We start from the raw sequence: 19919 nt of genomic DNA on the forward strand, positions 1-19919 counted from the left end.
TTCCAGAATTACAGTTCGCTTGGTACGCCATTTCTTTCTCGTATTACGATTATTTTTTTGTTATTTTTTTATTGCCTAAAGAGTCTGCGTTGGGATTGCCACAGCTAGTCCCTACAGTCCATAAACAATAAACTGCGTATAAAAATTTGAAAGACCGAGCCATGTAAGGCAGGCGCAGCACATTGCAGGGGAAGCCTACGAGAGTATACCTGATAGCACGTTTCCTTCTTACGGTAACCTGTAAATTTGTACCGCGCAGCATTCGACATAGTACATGATATATGTCCAAAAACAAACCAACTAGACAACCTTAATTGTGTTTGCTTATACATGGCAACGTCTGAAACCTCGCCTCGTGATGAAATCTTGATTTCCGTCATGCTCGTGAGGCGACGACGACTCTTGAAATCCCCTGTCATGATTTCTGAATGAACCTCGTATCAACGGTAACTGTTTCTATAGGCATGAATTAGGCAGTGTTCGCAATGTTTTACGATGTTGAACCCCAGCGAACCCCTTGTACGTCCGTATAGGCTCGATGTTATTGCGTTATGTACAGTGCACAGTAACGGGGAGACGATGATCGCTGACTGAGACCGAAAACACAAATTGACACGCAGAAGCGCAATCGGCAAACTAGTTTAGTGTCAGATCTTCGTAATCTTTCGTAATAATGAACGCCAAATATTACAAGACCTTGGCAACGCAAGCTACCTTGAAGTACTTCGAGAAGAGAGATGTTGAATTACAGAAAATAGAGAAGATAAAGAAAGAATCTGAGAATGGGGGCAGGCCATAATATGGGGCTCACAAAGTTAGAAGAGAGCCTTAAAGATTGCAAGACATCGACGCTTCGACCATTCTTTTCGGTCAAGACCCATCAGCACGGGTTCCGGTTCAGAACAATCGTTGACGATAGAGGAAGCTGGCAACGTGTCTTCGCTAAGTACATCCAAGCCTGTATGTCAGTCCTTCCGGTGGGCGATCCTTTCCGAATAGTTAATTCGGAGCGAGGCATAGACTTTCTCAAGAACTCCCCACCAATCCAGTGTTCTTACCTCGACGTCAAGGAACTAATACTACAACATCCTCAAGGAAGCTGCAGTCAAGACGGCAAAAGCTAGCATCAACTTGTAGGGATGAATGAAGTTTAAAGACGTTTACATATGGTCTGTAGAATATCTATTGAATCTGCTGGGAATGTACTTGAACTCTGTGTTCATTGAATACGAGGGAGATACCTTTATTCAGAAAGAAGGGATTGCCATTGGGTCGTGCTTAGCTCCAGTTATGTCAGATTTATATTTAGCGGTTGGAGACAGGCGGTTGACAGACATGCTCAAGGATACAAGTGTAATCCGTTGCTTCAGATATGTGGATGATTGTTGAGCATGCACAGACCGTAGCAAATTTAGTGCTATTAAGCCGTCTAGCCCGTGCTGAAGACGCTCCAAGAGGCACACAACTGCGCCAAATTCGCGTATGAACCATGCCAGCAGCGTTAAGAATATAATTACTGGATCTAAAATTAAGCCTTGAATATGATCACACACGATGGCTTTATAGAACAAGAGGAGAAAAATTAATTTTACACTACGACTCGGCTCACTCGAAGATCACTCACTCGAAGATCACTCACTTAAGAAATCCCGCCACAATGCAGTCACTGAAAGCCTAGACAGATAGCTAGAATTAAGAAAAGCGGATACCTATTGATAGTATAGCTTGGCAAACAGATCCTAGCACAAATGAAAAAGCCGGGAAAATTATACAAAAAGAATAAATATGGAACTAAGAGGCCGGTCATTCTGCCTTACGTACAATACTTGTCACACGGTGGCCTGAAACCTATGGCGTCACAGTTCTTTTCTCTGCGGCGATCAAGCTAAGAGGCTTGTGCAAGAAAGTGAAATCGGATAAGGAGCGGGCGAAGGGGCCATGTGACGTGAAACATGCGAAAATGTTTGTAGATCGCGAATGCACTGTGATCTACAAGGTCCTACTTTCATGCAGCAAGAGCATACGTGGACCAAACGGGACTTTGTCTCGATGGTAGGCTTAGAGAACAGCGATATACGTGCCAACAGATGGCCGTGTCGAGCAATCTCGCCATGCACTGTACGATGCGCAAATGCACGCCAAATTTCTACAATAGTCGTCGCTAAAGAAAAACAAACATTGACAAGAGAAATTCGAGAAGCCATAGATATAGCAGAAGAAAAAGGCAAGGCCGTGAGCGCCCCTTCAATCGTGCTTACTGACGGCGAAATTACATACGCACATGAGGCCTACTTATACACAGAAAATGTTAGCAAACAGCGAGCAAGAAAGGTGAGGGCGCGATCTGAGAGAATCCATAGATTTCATTCCCCACTTTCTTCACGGAAACGCTAATGCATCGCTGTGTTTGTTTAAATACGTGATCTGATCTGACAATAAACCAGCTGGTAGTTCGCGCCTTCGTACCCAGCCATGGGTTGATATTGTCCTCGTTAGTGTGTGCTGTACTTAGCACAATAACGATAAACGTGCGCCAATTAACTCCATTCATTGCTCTGTTAAATGTCCGCGTAGGTGTTTGCTTTTTAAGCAACGTAGATTCAACCCGACTGCAGACAGTCTTCACTGCAGACAGTGAAGGCCAAAATGATGCCTTCAGGTAGCATGTGTGGGTTTATTGACCGGTTGCCTTCACCCAAAAAGATAACGTTCTCGAGACGCCTGCGGCAGAAAGGATGTTCCACTATCGCCACCAAGGTTTGTGAATGGTGGCACTGGCTAACACTCCCAGGGTTCTACTAGGAAACATAAATGCCCAAGAAGGCGGATGGGGAAACGGCGAAGCGGTAGCTCAATTGGTAGAGCACCGCACGCGTAATGCGAAGGCTGTGGGATCGTTCCCCACCTGCGGCAAGTTGTTTTTTCATCCACTTTAATTTTTCCATTAATTTATCATTTCTTTACTTCATTTATTAAGCGCAAGTAATTTCCCCTACGTTGTCCTTGGTATATATATATATATATATATATATATATATATATATATACAGAACCATGGTAATATTGTTTGCCGTCGCTTGCCGATACTCCGATTATTTTTTCATTCTACGTAATTACATAATCACTCCTAATTAATTAATCAACTTTTCAAATATTACAATTAGGTGAAAAGTGTGAATGAGAAAATTGTAGAGCGACATGAAAAACTCTCGATACAGCTTTCTGTTGCTCAATTCGCGCTTCATAAAAGTGTTTTTCCGAGCGTGAAAGGACCGTGCAAAGTATGCGACTCTTTTTCAAGTGCGCTGCTTTAAATAATGAATTAATGACTGAGTTGCCCTTTAGTACTCGTTAAACAAGTAACGTTCTGTGTTTGTGTCCGATAGCTGCATTTCGAAATTCTGCCGCGGGAACTGAATCTAATGCCGCGGGAACTTAATCTAATAATTAAACTTACCAGAGCGTGCCTTTAAGGTGTGTCTCTTTAATCATTCATTGCTACCAATCTCATTGCTGTGCTCAGGCTGTCTTTTATGTTAGGCACACGTGACTGTTTATGTTTAGAGCCTACAGAGAGAATGGATTCCTAAACAAACATTTTTATCCCCCATTTGATACCAGTTAGTTAATTTGACAGGAAGCGAAATAATTATTTCGTTATCAGGAATATGATTTCTTCCCTCGTTGTGCCGTGTGCAAAAAGAAGCGCAAAAACAAAATAGACATAAATTCAAGCTTTTTACATTTGCAAATTACCACCGCGATTTGAACAGTCTTTCTTTTTTTTTTTTGCAGGCGAGAACTCATACCAAAGTGCAGCTTAGTGAAAGTTACACAAACTGATTCGCGCCGAGACTCCTGCAAGAGGCTTAGCCGAAAGCCTAGCGAAATCCGGTAGACGAGGCTCGGCTTGGAGCACGCCGCGCTGAGAAAAATAACTCCTGCTCGAGCGCGCGCATTTCCCGGAATTAGGCCATGTCGAGCAAGCGATCCACAGACACATTTTCATTTTCCTTTCTGTCTCAAGTCGCCTTCTCTCCACGACTTCCACCCGCACGCTCTCTCTCTCTTTCTGTGGCCGCGCGACGTCCTTTTGTAAAGATTTTGGAAAATCTAGAATGTCGGCGCAGAAAAGGAAGTGAGAGAGCGTCAGGCGGAGGAGGAGAGAGGCTGTCAAAGAGAACAAGAGCTAAATAAAAGTTGCTAAGAAAGCAGTTAAAACAAACGAATTTAGTGAGCCCGCTTTCGAACAGAGACGAGTGCGAGCGTAGTCAGTCTGGCATCTTATCCTTTATACGTAGCTTTTTTTTTTTAATTATCGTTGCGAATTCTAGGTGTGCACGCCTCACAAACCCGCGACGTTCACGAGGGGCACGGAGATAGAGAGAAAGGAGGAGAATATTAAACTCCTCCCTATTTTTTCGCGCAACCATCTGACCCCACCCCCCAGAAAACATGCCTCAAAGAGATTTGAAGCGAGCGAGTGAAGGAGAGAGATTGAACAGGAGAGGAGGTTCGGGGTGGGATGCGAAAGAGCAAGGAAACGCGCCTCTTTCGTCCTCGCCTCCCGCTTACCTTCGCTCGGCGACTGCTCCCTCACTCACGCCGAAACGTCGCCCCTCGGACTGCTCTTCTTCCACGCCGAGTTGGGACCCCCTCCTCCCATCACATCGCAACGTGCAAAATCACAACTGCAACGAGGGCCTACGAAACACGTAAGCGTCGTGGCAACCGCTGTGTAGATGCCGAGTACGTTGTTTTTTATATTCGAAAGGGAGGGGGGAGGGTAGGTTGCAAGGCGGAGGAAGCAAGGATGAGGGTGGGATTGCTGTGGGCACATCTCTCCCCCAAAGTGGAGAGAGCGGCCTACTGAAAAATGGGAGAGGGAGAACTGCCGCACACTTGCATCAAAACTACGAGGCAAAGGGGAGGGGGGTACAGAGTTGTATAGGGGGAGCCGAAATAAACGATCATCTCTCCCTCTCTCCCGTTCTTGTTTTCCTATGTAAAAGCACGAAGTTAAAAAGAAACAAAAAACACGTAATCAAAAGCACCGGAATAGGGACGCTGTAGAATTACGCCAAGTGAAGGATACGAGTGAAGGGAATAAAAAAATAAAGTTTCTAAACAGAGGAGCGCTAACTCCGTGGCGTCTCCCGGTTGGTCGCCGTCGAATCGGGGCTGGATCTCTACCCGAGGCCCGAATCTGGCATTCCATTTTGAACCTGGGATTGGTACGGACGGGCGGTCCCGCGTTGGCTCGTTCGGAGGCTTGGGTTCGACTCCCACGTCGGTTGCTGGGTCCGACTGGCGTTGTGTTCAACGTCCTGTTGCTTTTCGGTTCCGGGTTTGAGGCGTCATCATCGTCGGCAGTGACTGGGTCGCTGAAGAACACGTGTCCGCCTGAAGAGACTTGAATCCTGTTACGAAGTGTTACTGACGACATCGCTTCGTGCGAAGCGAGGACCCTTGACGCTGAAGCTCAGACGCTGCGGAGTATTCTACCATGCCTCTGCGAGGGAAAGGCGAATACAAGTTCGGGAAGCTGAAGTCTTGCACCTACATACCTTGTGTAGGTGCCAATCAAAATGTGGTTTTAAAGGACCCTACAATGGCTTTTTCTTAGTTAGAATTGACTGCGTGACGGGACATGTCATTGCAGGTACGATAATCGTCGCGACTGTCGTTACCGTGCCCAGGTTGTAAGGACAATGGAGTGGGTGTGAGGACAACGTTTTGGCGACGATGAGCAGCACCTTCCCCGGGCGCCGCATCTGTGGGAGGTAAGCGTCACTATCACACGTTCGGTAATTTCTTCAATGGTTCTGTGATTAGAGTTAGAAGCTCCGGTTGCTTCCGAGATGGGCTTTCGGCTTTTATTTTCTCTGGCGTGCTCTTTACTGTTTGCTCAGCACGAAAGCTCATTTTTAGCTTCCACGCGAAAATAGCTTCATGCGTACGGAGCTAACTTCCTAGCTAAGTTTTAAGCTTTGAACCAGAAGTCGGTTAGTAGATATACACACTATACTGGTGTTGCAGCCGTATGTTACAACTGTGCGCACCGTTCGAATATTGGGTAATACTGCTAAATCAGTTGGAAACAAACGGAAACGCATAAATGAATGAGACAATTCAGTTGTTGAAATCATTAGCGGCGAGTAAATACACATGAACCAACATGACTAGCGATTAAAAAAAAAAGACCTTTCTTTCCCAGTGCTAAAATGAGGACATCGATAAGCTGATCAAGTCTGCGCGTTCACGTTTGTGCGATGGCTTTGTGGCCCTCAATATGGCTTACAATGGAAGTACTGCCTTAATTTCATATCGTTTCGCGTCTTTTTACATCATTAGCAGTGTCAACCAAGTAGGTTAGCACCAAGCAGTGACAAATAGTGAACGATTTCTGCGGAGATAATAAGTAAAGAAAAAAGGGATCTCTGACCATTTACTTCTGGTTTCGTGGCTACTTCATTGTTTAAGTGCTGTTTTTCTCGAGGTACCCGACAAGGCTTACCTCGCATGTCTGGCGTATTTTGTCACAACCGTGTGCCATAAGTATCCCGGATTTCCTTGCGGCACTCCATTAAAAGCGGCTGTCTTATTACGAAAGTTCATCAAGTTGTTATTATGAAGTTGTATCATGAAGTTGTATGTATCATGAAGGTGCATTAAGTACACCGGTGGGGAACTTGAAGATGGCGAAAAGTTCGTCCGAGAAGAAAGAGTGAGGAACCACACGGCTAGTCGTCGTGCCTATACGCATCTACCATATCCAGTCAGCGGGCGTTCGCGTGCGAAGAATCAATTTCGGAGCTGCAGCTATAAGTCTTGCCAGGAAAAGGAAGCGAACGAGATTGCTTGCCGGCCCGCCTCCGCCGCGGCGCAAATGGCGTGGGTCATCGTTCAAGCGTGAAACTAAGTCAACAGGTGTTGACGCAGCGATGAACCAGAAAACCGTCTGTTGCCCGCTCAAACTGAACCGGAAAGAGAAAAGAATAATGAAGGAAAACCAGAGGTGAAAGGCAGAGAGGTTAACCAGATTAAGTGTCCGGTTGGTTGCTCTGCAGAGGGGGATGGAGTAAGGGCAGAAAAGATAAGAAAACAAGAGAAGATAAAAAAGGAACGCATCAATTCGCACATTCTATAGTTTTTCAATGAGTCCGGTTTACTTCAAAAGAGCACACCAGCGCTTTTAAAGCGGTTCGTGCCGACATCTGCTGGGACCAGGGTCCAAAAATTCTGCCTTCCGTAAGGCGACGGTTGTCAATCTTGTCGAGCGTGGTGCTGAGCACTTTGTGCATTGAAACGACGACAATCACACAGAATGTGCGCTATCGTCTTTTTGCGCCCGCAAACTTCACAATGTGGGCTTGTGGCCATTCCGATGAGGTAAGAGTACGCATTGGTAAAAGCTACTCCAAGCCGTAGGCGCCAATTGAGAATTACCAAAGTGACGCCTTGACCGCGGGAGCGCGAACGTGTGCGTCATGTCGCAGGTGTGGCTCTATGCAGCGGGGCATTGATAATATGGTTAACGACGTTCATGCTGTTCATGCTGTCGATCCTATATTGAATGTACCATCGGTTACAAATCAAACGCAAGCAAGGAATTATGAAGTAGAACACCTTTGGAAAGGGATAAATCGAGAGAACAATCTCGCTGCTCTGCATAGGCGTCATATTGTGTTGCATCATGCTGCATCGAAATCATAAGTTGGCATTAGATGTATTGGCGAGTTCAAAAACGAAGGCACGCGTTCTAGTCAGCCCTAACTTCTCTGCAGTTCGATCGTCCATGATAGTGCATTCTCAATACGTTAACCTTTGCAAAGGCTCAGTTTTTGACATCTTTGCAGATGGCCTGCATTTCTTGCTTTAAAATATTCCAGAATATGACTAATAATAATAGTTTGCGCCTGGTGAAGCTAATGTGAGACTTAAAGTAATGGAAAACTTAAAGTTTACGGCAGTCGCAAAAAAATTTACGGGAGCCAATACGTAACTGTGGTGCCAGGCATCATGTTACAGCATGCATACCATGATTCTGATTAATGTACGTTGTCCATGCAAATTCTAACGATATCGATGCTACACTTAGACCTAAGAAAAAATGAGCAGACATCCAAGTCCGCGTGGCCCTTTCCGTTACTTACGGTAAAGAGTGCCGCTTACCTATGAAATTTGAAGATGTCCGTCTTTATTAAGTTAGCTTGTTTGGGGGCATCTAACAGCTCAAGTTAACTCTGAAAGGAACTGTAAGCGGTTGGCTTAATTATATGTTTTATGTTTCGGCGTTTAGCCAAGTAATATACTTTTGTTTCATTTTCATGGGTTCTAGGGACTCTGCCTATTTCCATTAGGGACACGGTTAGGTTAGATTAGGTTACAGAGCTGTTAGCTTGGAGAAGAGCACAGCTACTAGCGTGGAAGGTGTCTTGCTTCATTTATTTGGGCTTTCGGGGCAACTTCGTTCCATCACTGAAATCGCTAAAGGTGCATCGAACCACGCCTAAACACTAATGACCTGTGCCCTGACCTGGCGGCGCATGTTTTCTTGTAGGATATTTGAGAATGAGTAATGCAGACAAATATAGTTGTTGTATTATGCAACGCGGTGATAGCAATGCGTGCTGAAGAACGAAAATCCAGCACATTCCTTGAGTGAATACGGTTCACGTTCGATACGACCATATTTTGATGGGTGCAAGACTGAACGTTAATAACAAAGGAGGCTTGATATAAAGTTATTTGCGATCAAAAGAATCTGGACTGGTATTTCGCAACAAACGAATAATAAGATTTGAATGATCGAACCACTAAGACGGCACCGTAAAAGGTTATACAAACGCTCATGGGCTGCTTAAAAGGTCGAGTAGTATATTTTCAACTAATCTCTGATTAAGAGTGTTTGACTGAAACAATATTATGGGCTTAGATTTATCGCTGAAATGACAGGTTGTCGTATGGTAGAAGAATAATGTACTGCTGCTTTACCACATAAATTGAACACGCTTGTCCTGGTTTACTGGGCCTTATTAAGAGATGTTAACAGTACTGAAGGCACAAATTACCCTACCTGCTGCTACAGGTGAAATTAAGGTGCATATCTGTGTTAGAGTTTAACCTGACGGTGACTTTACACTATTAACCTTTGTCTGCCAGTCACTAATGTAACAAGGGATAGCATAACTTGATAAATATTGAGGTAGGTAAACATTGACGGTTTTCAGAGACCGCGTTGTTCCTGCGCAAAATATGAATTTTGTTGAAATGTACTATTGCTGTACGTATAGCAAGCATCTTTTTTGTTTCACTTCGTCATTGAGAATCTGCCTTCAGTGGGAATACCTCCAGCCGCTGATGGCTGGAAATATTGCCTATATCAGACATAAATAAAAAGCAGCTATCAAAGCTGGAACCAGATTGAAAGGGTAACAAAATTCACATATGTCGACGATGTCGACGACCTGTTGGTAGCGAGCACTTTCATCAAAAATCGAAGCAGTAGAGAGCTTCCCCAAGCCCAGAACGATCACGTCCGTGTCAGCAATTCTAGCGCACGCTGGAGAGAGACAACGACACGTTATCCCAGCACCGGATCTCAAACTCAACTGACTTTTACTTCTTCGGTTCCTAGCCAATTAAGCTCCCGCGCCGCTAGTGGCGTTGCCTGACCTCGCCTTCTTCCCCAGGGCGATCACGTCGATGTCGTTGATGCTACATGTTCAACACAAGAATGTAGACAGTAGAAGCAGCCTGGCGCAGTGCCGCACTAAAACCAAAGAGAGAAATTGCAGCATAAACCATTGAAGATGATTATTATTATGGGGTTTTACGTGCCAAAACCACTTTCTGATTATGAGGCACGCCGTAGTGGAGGACTCCGGAAATTTCGACCACCTGAGGTTCTTTAACGTGCACTTAAATCTAAGTACACGGGTGTTTTCGCGTTTCGCCCCCATCGAAATGCGGCCGCCGTGGCCGGGATTCGATCCTGCGACCTCGTGCTCAGCAGCCTAACACCATAGCCACTGAGCAACCACGGCGGGTATCGAAGATGATTGTCGAAGTCTTCAATAACTTTATTGTGTAACCTGGTACATGTATACATACCCTCATGCCATCCACGAATGACGAAACGTTATGGGCATATCAGCAGATGCACAAGGTGGCAATTTCGCTGTCGACGGCAATGCCGAATGATACCACGACGCAGTAAATCTAGTTGTAATCACTTGCAAACCTGTTGAAACTCCGTAGCAACCTGCACCATTCCTGTTATTGTGGCTATTATTTCGTTGCAGCGACTACCCATCAAGCGGCCGCGCTCGACACGGATTTGTCTGTAGCGGACGGGGCATTATCGCTTTAACTTATTTAAGGCTACGTACCCACTTGGTGTCACCTTGGCACATACATTCAGCAAGGTTGACCAAGAATGAGCACATACCAATATCGCGTACTCAGTGACGAAGTTGTCTGTTCGGGCACATACACAATGACCATTGTTCTCTGCTCGACTGTCTGCACTCTGCTAGAGTAGCCAGCATATACCTATAGTCGCCCAAGATAGAAGACAACTTCGGTCACTGCATGTGCCACTGTTTATCGCGCGAGATCGCCCAACCGTCCGAAGCGGCCAAAGTAGCTAGAGAAATCTATAGCTTTAAATATCGAAGAACCCGACATCCAACCGCTGTTTTTTACCGTTGGATTATATGCAAGAACAGCTAAATAAAGTGGCAATGGACGGGGATGCGCCAGAGCGCAAAACTCGCGATCGAAGCCTGAACGATGCGTATGAATCGAACAACAAGTAAAAGAGAAGCGATTTTTTCCCACTCGAAAACAAACGACCGCACCACTTTGGCGGGACAGATGGTTCGTGAGGAGGTGGAACCATGAACGATATACGCTGCTCCGGAAAGCGTGACGGGAACCAGTTCATCTTCCCGACTGTTTGAGTGCAGTTGTTCGCGCATTACCGAAGCGGCTCAGCGAAACGCTCTTCAAATCCCGTTAAGTGCTGTCTGCGAGGATGCGGGTGTGATTTGTTTCCGGCTGTTATTAGGCATCACGGGGGCGTTCGTCTGATTACCGCGTCTGTTTCCGGGCTTGTTTCTCCGCATGTTTTTTGTGCGTGTTTGCGTACGTTTCCCTGCGTGTTTTTTTTTTATATTCACTGCCAATTGTTTGTAAGGAAACAAAACGCAGCTCCTAAGGTTTGGCTGCTGAACTAACATAGCGAAGCTGAGTGAACTACATACGTTAGAGAAAACTGGAGGGTATGCTTTGACTGCTTGGTGCGTTCTCACATCCGAGGAGCTCTCTTAATGGGGCGGAAACAAGAGGGGAAAATTGAGTGACAGGCACATAAACTACGAAGAATTAACTGCTTTACCTACAAGCACACTGGTTGTTAGTAGAACCGTGTCTGTCATTCACTACTCTCCTCTTGCGTCCATCCCATTCAGGGCTTTTCTGATGTGACGTAATGGCGAAGTAGAATGATGGTCCTACAGTAGTAATCTGCAGATAATATTAAGAAGGTGAAAGTCTTGCGGGCGCAGTGTGTAACAGGTATCTCTCTTTGTTCATGTTATCAGCAACTGGTCGATCACCAGTGGGTTGGGCAGTGCGGAACGCAAAACGAATGTTGTAGGGTTGGCGGCTATGGCATTACATCCGTACGAAGCTTGTAACGTTTGCAGATTATTTACGAGCGAGCGCATGACCAAACATGACAAGCACGCGCAGTGAAATATTGAGATGAGAAACGTCCTCACCGAAAATTTATTGTAGTTTAGATTGTGCCCGTTAAAGGGCCTTCTGCCAAAATAAAACGTTATTATATTGTATACAGCTAGCAGTGGCTGGATGGAAATTACCTACAGGACACAGATTTGGCCTCCACATGGGGAACTGAGGAGTGACCATTTATAATTGTGAGGTCTGTGTCTGATTATGTGATTTATTTATTTTAAGTGTCGCTACGGTGGAGCAATTGCCGGCAGCAACTGCAAGGCTAATCCCACCAGTAGCCTACAACAACTCAACTCAACTCAACGCTACCCTTAACAAAGGTAGCATTAGATCAGTGATTCGCACTGCGTGCTCGCTGTTCTTCTAGGGTCTATTACGTGGACGATTCGTATATCGTCTATTAATTACGCGCCATTATCCTCAGCCCTTCCCGCTCACCCCATTCCTCTTTCTTGTTGACATAAAGATTTCATCATGTTGTAATCATATAGAGTAGTACTATCGCACAATGTATTGTAATCATTCGCGTACTTGAACAATTGAAGTATGCACAATTAATGGTCATGTTAACAAAACAGGCACCTACTTTGACAGCTTTTATTGACTTACGAACCGTCAATGGACACTAAATCAACTTTCCACAGCACTTGACTGAGTTTCAAGTGCGTGCTCGGAAACAAGATGGATAAGTTAAAGCCACAGAGAACTCTGGGAAGGCGTTATCGACGAGAAAGATAACACGCGGGAGATAATTGGCGTTTTGCTACTGTCCTACCGCATTTCCTGCTTTACACAATCCACAGTAATGTCGGATAATACAAACAGCTTGCACCGCGCAATACCTTTCACCTAGTTTTTTGGATGTAGCTAATGTCATATATGCCTACAGTTTGTCCCTAGTCTCGGGAGGCGTAGTCAGCGGAATTATTTTCCGTTACATTCTATCCGAAATCCTGACCTCGCGTATAATTGTTGCAGATGTCAAACGAGGCACGAGCCGCTAGTGTTGAACATAAAAATCAAGTTACGTGGCTGCAGCTATCACTATATTTTAATTCGTGGGCGCCGCCATCTTGGCCGGTTACATGAACAATTCATCAGTTTAGTGCGCAGTGACGTCAAATTAACATCGTCATTAAACGCCGAACGAATGCATACTATTTTCTTGCATACAACTCTAACGCGGTACCTATATATATATTTGGTTTATAGATAGAAAACGGCATCCTTAACAAGTCAAGATGACGGCACTCAAATGCTTCCGTAATATAGTATACAGCGCCTGTGCCATTCGGCGCTTGAGGGTTACGCATATTTATTGGCACTGTCTTTGTCGGCACGGTAATGTCAAGTGAGAGAAAAGGATGCATAGAAAGACAGGGGTGTTAACCAGAGGTAGTTCCGGTTGGCTACCCTGTACGGGGGAAGGGGGATAAAGAGAGAAAGAGAGACGAGCACGAACAAACGCACTACAAAGCAGTAGGGGGCGGCGTTCTTCTAGGGTCTAGTGTCTGTTCTATCGCTAGTTAAGCCCCGTAAACCGCAGGAACCTTAATGATGCGAGTAAGGCCTTCAGCGCAGATATCCGTTGGGAGTATATTGACCTAAAGCTTTGAGCTTTGATAGTGGACGATTGTCCACGTGGCACAGTACTCTGCACAGCACTTGTTTCTCCGTACTATGGCATTCCCCGTACACGCAACGCAAATATACACGCAGATAAGTGTCTCCTTCATTACAATCTCTATTTAGTTCTTACGTTACTTTTTAATACCACCCAAAGCAGTATTATAGACCCTGGACGACTACAGTTTTCTTCACTGACGTAACTCGCTAAATCTAGTAGCGAAATAAGGCAAGGGCGAGCCTGCAGCTTTTCGACCTTTCTCCTGCACATAAACACAATTATACAAGCAAACGTTTCCGTTTTATCTGCACGAAAAAAACTGAAGTATTACTCCTGAGGCATTAGGCGTCTTTCTTTTATCTGACAATGCTGAAAAAGGCTTTCCGTATTCGCTTTTTCACGACCTCAAGACACCGCAGACGAGAGAGCGGGATAGAGATAGCAAAGAGATGAAAGGCAGGGAGGTCAATCAGACGAGGGTCCGTTTCTCTTCCCTACACTGGGGGTAAGGGGAAGGGATGGCGGCTGGAATCCAGTGCTCCGTCGATGCTCAGCTTGAGCTCTATTGCATCTTTTCACGATTGCGATGATAAATCGCGGTGCTCAGTTGAAGGTGAATGTTTGTGTTAAAGGAAGAAAAGACGACGCAGCGGAAGGCGTCGGCATACGCCTGCAAACATGCGCCTGGCAAGCGGTGTCGCATATCGTCTCGGCGCATTTCCGCTATGTTTTCGTTAAAGCCGGCGTTAATGACCCTGAATGTTGCTTTGGAGGGAAAACTGGGGGAGTGCAAACCCATATTCGGCGACAACCTGTCTCCTTTTGTTGCAATAAAGCGCTTTCTCCCTCTTTCTCTCTCTCACCGCGGTGACTCGCTTGCTATTCAGTGCAGGAATCTAACCGACTACTGCATTAGACGCGCTCGCAATTTTGCGAAGGAGGGTGTGTGCAAACGAGCGATTTCGCTACCTTATTCGTTACGAAGTGCCGTCGATTACGCATTCTCGCGAAAACGCCGAACCATTGTCGGCTATAGCACGCGGACACCTTCTACCGAGAGCGGCCGCCTCGCTCTGGCGGTGATCCTTGGTGTTGCCCGTCGCGGTATAGCGCAGTGGCCATCGGGAAACAGATTACGCAGTGGCTCTGGCGTAGCGCTGCTGAGCGCGAAGGTCGCAGGCTCGACCCCGGCCACAGGGGCCACATTTCGGTTGGGACGAAATGGAAAAGCGCTCGTGTGCTTAGATTTAGGCGCACGGTAAAGAGCCGCACATGGTCAAAATTAATCCGGAGCCCTCCACTACGGCGTACTTTATAATCAGGTCATGGTTAATTGGCACGTAGAACACTCGAAATAAATATAATAATAATGAAATTCTTCGAATCAGAGGCTTCGAGCGCTGAACAACTAATTTACGTGTTGCTTCATGGTCACCCGACATTTCGTGTAATGTAAAGCTTCGCGTGGTTGACGTTTCAATGTAAGTTGACATAATTGGTACTATAGCTAATACGTAGTGTCAGTATTGCCATTCAGTGCGAGTTTAAAATGTGTATTCCCTAGCCTTTACCCGTCGGGGTTGCTGAGTGGCTGGTGGTCAAAATTTCCGGAGTCCTCCACTACGGCGTGCCTCATAATCAGAAAGTGGTTTCGGCACGCAAAACCGCATAATTTAATTTAATTCCCTAGCCTTTGCATCGTTCAAGTTCATAATGTGTTTTGCCGTGCTTGCTTATCTATCTTATCTGAGCTGCACCGACCTCAAACGTGCCTGGTCATTGAAGAAGTCGGTGCAGGATACCTACTCGGTGGTGGAACTGGCAGAGCTATGCCATGCTATCACGGCATCCCCAATATAATAAACGCCGATCAAGAAAAGACAAAGGTGTTTCTGGGTCAAATCGAATATTCGCTGTCCAGATACCCTACTTCTTGTATGATCTGACCGCAAATCAACACATCTTGCTCGACTTACAACGCAGACGTTGCGCAGCGATCTTTGAACGAAAGTGGTTCGATCGTCAGCGTTTTCGTTTATATCTGCAAAAACCAACTGCGCAATCACAAGGAGGGTTCACACGAGTAACCTGCATATGGTGGACTTCGTCCAACTCGTCCGTAACATGCCACTCGGCGTATGCGATCTTCTGCACGAAGCGTACAGTAATCGAGGTTCGCCGACAATGTCACCAAGAACGTGAAGAACATACTGAAGAACATTTTAAGGAGGTATGTCATAGGTTAACACTACGCTTCTCGTTCAATCCGAGGCGCGTTATTGCTAAACCGTGTTCCGCCACTCGCACGCGCACGGCGTGTACTACTGTGGGGCCAGTTGAATGCTGAGCACCACGTCTGATTCCATTGAAGGTCGCTAAAAGCATGCCAAGCTATAGCGACAACTGTGTCTGCTCGAGACATACGTTGAAGGGCAAAATGAGCTATATAACCGTGCGAATAAAAATGATAAGGAGCCTTAGCAGCACAACGATTTAGTTAAAGCGTTTCGGCCTCAAGAAAAAAAACAACAACACGAAATCATGCAAGTTCTCTTACCTGGCAAAAAGTACTCATCTGGCCGGAAATACCGCTGGCATACGACCATCGTCGCCGTTAAGGGCTCGCCGATGCGAAATTTCTGGGCCCATAGCTGCTTTCTCTTCTCGTCGCTGGCATTAGGGAAACGATGGAATGATACCTCTCGACTCTTCCATCTTGTGAATATGCATAACGGTGCACAGTGCTTTCGTTAGTACATTTTTTTCTCATTTGCAAGCGCTGCTCAGACGACATCAGAAGAAGACTCGACAAGCGCTCGATCTACGCAGCAGACACGTTTTGGAATTGGCTCGCACGAATCCCGCATAAGTACTTCGGGGCGCCGCCGCGGTGCTGCGTCAGTGTCTCGAAAATCGCTAACATCGAAACTGAAAAACGCGCTTATTGTTCCGACGTTGTGGACTGATAAGGCCATGCCCGGAAGTTCCCTTAGGCCGCAGGCTCGCTCTTGTTATCGTGCGCGCGAAACCGTCCACGCTTTCCATGACAAGGCACGTTTGTTGCGCTGAAGCGCTGTTACGTCGGGAATTTAGAGCACGCTTAAATGAACGGCACGTGGCGCAGACGCTGCACATTATTGGTTCTCAGAATGCGCGAAAGTTCGGGATATACCGTGTCAGATTTATTTCACGCCTAAATTCTTTTTCACGAGCAAAACGCACTGAGAATGATCGCTGGAGAATTTCAGTTTAGTAATAAATCCAGATCGCTTTAGCGGTAATTGCAGCTATGTCTTGCCAGGATTGCTGCGTGACCTTTTGTGCGCGTTATCATACACGGGATTAGAGTTTAAGGGTTAGCTCTATGTGGCTATTGGAATTAGTTAGCTCTGTAGTTGCCGTATGAGTAAAAATGAATCGCTGCTATTGCTACGTATTGAACTAGTGACCACGGAGACGTTTAGTGCCGCACAACTAGCATACGGACGCAGAGGTCCAAACGCCTTCGTTATAACCCACCGTAGTTGCTTGATGGCTATAGGGCGCTGCGCTTATACTAAGCACGAGGTAGTGAGATCAAATCCCGGCCACGGCGGCCGCATTTAGATGAGGATGAAATGCAAAAACGCCCGTTTACGGTGCATTGGGTGCACGTTAAAGAACTCCAGGCAGTCGAAATTAATCCGGAGTCTACGATGTGCACCAATATCAGATTGTGGTTAGGGCATGTAAAACCCCATAATTTAATTTAATTTAAACGCCTTCATGATCAACAAGCTCAAATAACATTGACGATGAGCCGTGACATCCCCCTAATCTGGCGAAAAAAGAAAAGTGGAAGCAAGGTTGTTGCAGGCCATAGCGAAAGTCGAAAGCGCGCAAGGAGAATAATAATAATAATAATAATAATAATAATAATAATAATAATAATAATAATAATAATAATAATAATAATAATAATAATAATAATCCAAAAAACACGTGTCATGGCTCAGGTAAAGCGAAAAAATCGTATTTTTTAAAGCTCGCCGTAATCCATTCAACCAAACGTTGCTTCAGCAGCTTGGCCTATAAGTGAGGGCCAAGTCTACACAGCAGCAAACATCACCTATTGGTCATTTGAGTAAAATTTGCAGTTCCTTTTTTTTACGCTTAAGTGCGAGTGTGCCATTCAACATTGCTCTATACCATTGGCCTTTACGCTATGAAAGTTTCATGTATGGACGTCTCAACTGCGAAGGCCGCGCTTACTGACACCAATACATCAACATAACGCTAAAAGAGTCCACGATAGAAATCACTGCTATAGGAGACGGAGCGGCCGCTAATTCGCGCCTGAATGCTTCCGAACCAGACGCGCCACAGCGAGCGAGAGAAAGACGTCCGCACCCTGCACATAATCTGATGGACGTTTCGGCAAAAGCCGCGTGGTGAATGGACGTCTTGTCACGCTACGCTGTCCGACTGGCGACGCGTAGCAGTAGGGAGGAGTGGACTGCTAAATGCCCTGTCCACGCAGATCAGATATGCTCGCAGAGAAAGCAAAATGAAGAGAAAAATATATATTTCAGAAGAAAGGGATGATGAAAGATCAAAGCGAGAGGAGTTGACAGGACATCCAAATGGCCCCCTTGTCGACCTGCCCTCCGGACACGAGTTTCTTTTCTTTTTCTTTTCTTTTTTGTCCACACAGGCTTGCGGGGGAGGCGTGCTGAAGCTGTAGAACGGAGGTGAATGGCACCTCAACAGAGGCTGGCGAATGGACCAGCCTAGTGCTCGTAGACTTTCTCTATTCTTTTTCTTTTCTTTACTGCATCGGGTTATAGCTAGGGTCCTTTAGCTATTAGAACATGCGTAGACGGATCTCTTTGTGCGCCAATCACTCATTCACCTGTTATGTTACCTCCCTCTTGGAGGCAGCAACGAACATGAGAGCTGAAAGCTCGGGAATCTGGTTTGCGTTTAGTGTGGTCGTGAGAGCAGACGGCCATACGAGAAAAAACAGTTGATATACGCGCACTATCCGTAAATGTTTATTGTTTTGAATAGCACAGTACAATGGGATACTGGGAGAACACGGTATGCTTGCAGATGGGCAATTTCCTCGTTCCACTCTCATGTTAAGCCTCTGTAACATACACATATAACACCACCGAGGAAGAGAAGCTGTTAAATCATAGCTAGTACACGCGTGTCACGATTAGCTCGTCCGATCGTCTGCGCAGTTCGCCATGTTCAGCCAACGAGAACATTGCGTTCGACCTGGCTTTTGTGTGTGCATATAGCACAATAACATCACGATGAGCTCACGTTACTCGCGAAACAAACAAAACAAACAAAAAGAATCAAAGGAGCAGACAGAAAGGCTACGAAATATAAATTCCACAAGCAGTGGGTAACGAACGCCTTACTTCTCATCTTCGCTTGACTTTAATAAGGAATGAATTATATTGGGCTTAGTGGCCGGAGTATGTCACGTCGTTGTCTTGAGGAAACTGCGGGCTGGCTAAGATTTGCAAACATTTTTAACGGAAAGCATCGAAGCAAGCACATGGACACAATGAAATTGACTCTGGTTTCATTGTGTCGTGTTTTCTTTCTTTTTTGAAATGGTTCGTTTACAGCGATTTGAAGCGCTCAGAATATCAGATGGTGCCAGTCGTAGGTGTCTATGTTACGGTAAGCCTGTAGTATTCAATGCCTGTCGCTATATAGCTAGTTATATTCGTAAGCAATATATCGGTATAAAATGGCTGCACTAACTAGCCCGGAAGCACGCTTTACTGCCTTTAAAATGTGAGCTTCACACGTGATCCGTCACACGTCCTTCTATGACATAACCTTGCAGTTACCAACCCGAACCAAGAAGGCTGACGTCCTCGCTCGCGGTTCCAACAGCGGCCTTGGAAGAAAAGCTCACGTTGTCTGAAGATCGAATAAAACAGCAAAATTCGCCGTGCCGTTACGCTTGGAAGCCGCAGCATTGCGGGTGGACCGCGCTGCTGGAACGGACGACTATAGACGGTGACGGCATCTCCGCAGAGTGTGATCCATAAGCGCGCCACAAAGCGACGCGCACGACAAGCCGCGAACGAAGCCATCCATCATGTTCCTTACCACTCGGGCGTTGCCTTTTCTATCTTCCCGTCGGGTCGACCCCTTATTGGGGCTGGGCCCGTCGTGGTGAGCGGGATTGCGCTGCCGTCGTCACCGGACTACGCGCACGGTGCACTGTACGGCGCTTCTGCCTCTGCTGGCCGCCGTGACAAGTCAGCCGTTTTGTTCGTTCTCTTGTCCGGTATACCAGCGGGCTGAAGCGAACCTAAATTTGGTTATGTAGCGCGCCGAGTCAGGCGGACGACCCAGAAATGTCTGCCAGGCACAGAAAACGCCGTCCCGTCACACGTCGTCGACGCTGTTCTCGGGCTGCGCCACCCGCCGTGGCTTGGCTTGAGGCGGCTCGGTGCGCTTCACTACGTCTAATTCTTTTTGCCTTGTATTTTTCTGTTTGCTTTCTTCTTCCTTC

The 19919-nt window shown here is 46.1% G+C and overlaps 1 protein-coding gene across 1 annotated transcript in view; it reads right to left on the reverse strand.

The window, feature by feature from the left end:
- The window catches only part of LOC126527084 (uncharacterized), a 164980-nt gene extending 148695 nt beyond the window's left edge, over nucleotides 1-16285 (reverse strand). The window contains exon 1 of the mRNA XM_050174803.3: nucleotides 15951-16285. The gene's annotated coding sequence lies outside the window, so the exon portion shown is untranslated. The remainder of the gene's footprint in view (nucleotides 1-15950) is intronic.
- Between the last annotated feature and the right edge of the window lie 3634 nt (nucleotides 16286-19919).

The sequence above is a fragment of the Dermacentor andersoni genome, chromosome 9, assembly GCF_023375885.2.
Source record: "Dermacentor andersoni chromosome 9, qqDerAnde1_hic_scaffold, whole genome shotgun sequence".
Classification (NCBI taxonomy): domain Eukaryota; kingdom Metazoa; phylum Arthropoda; class Arachnida; order Ixodida; family Ixodidae; genus Dermacentor; species Dermacentor andersoni.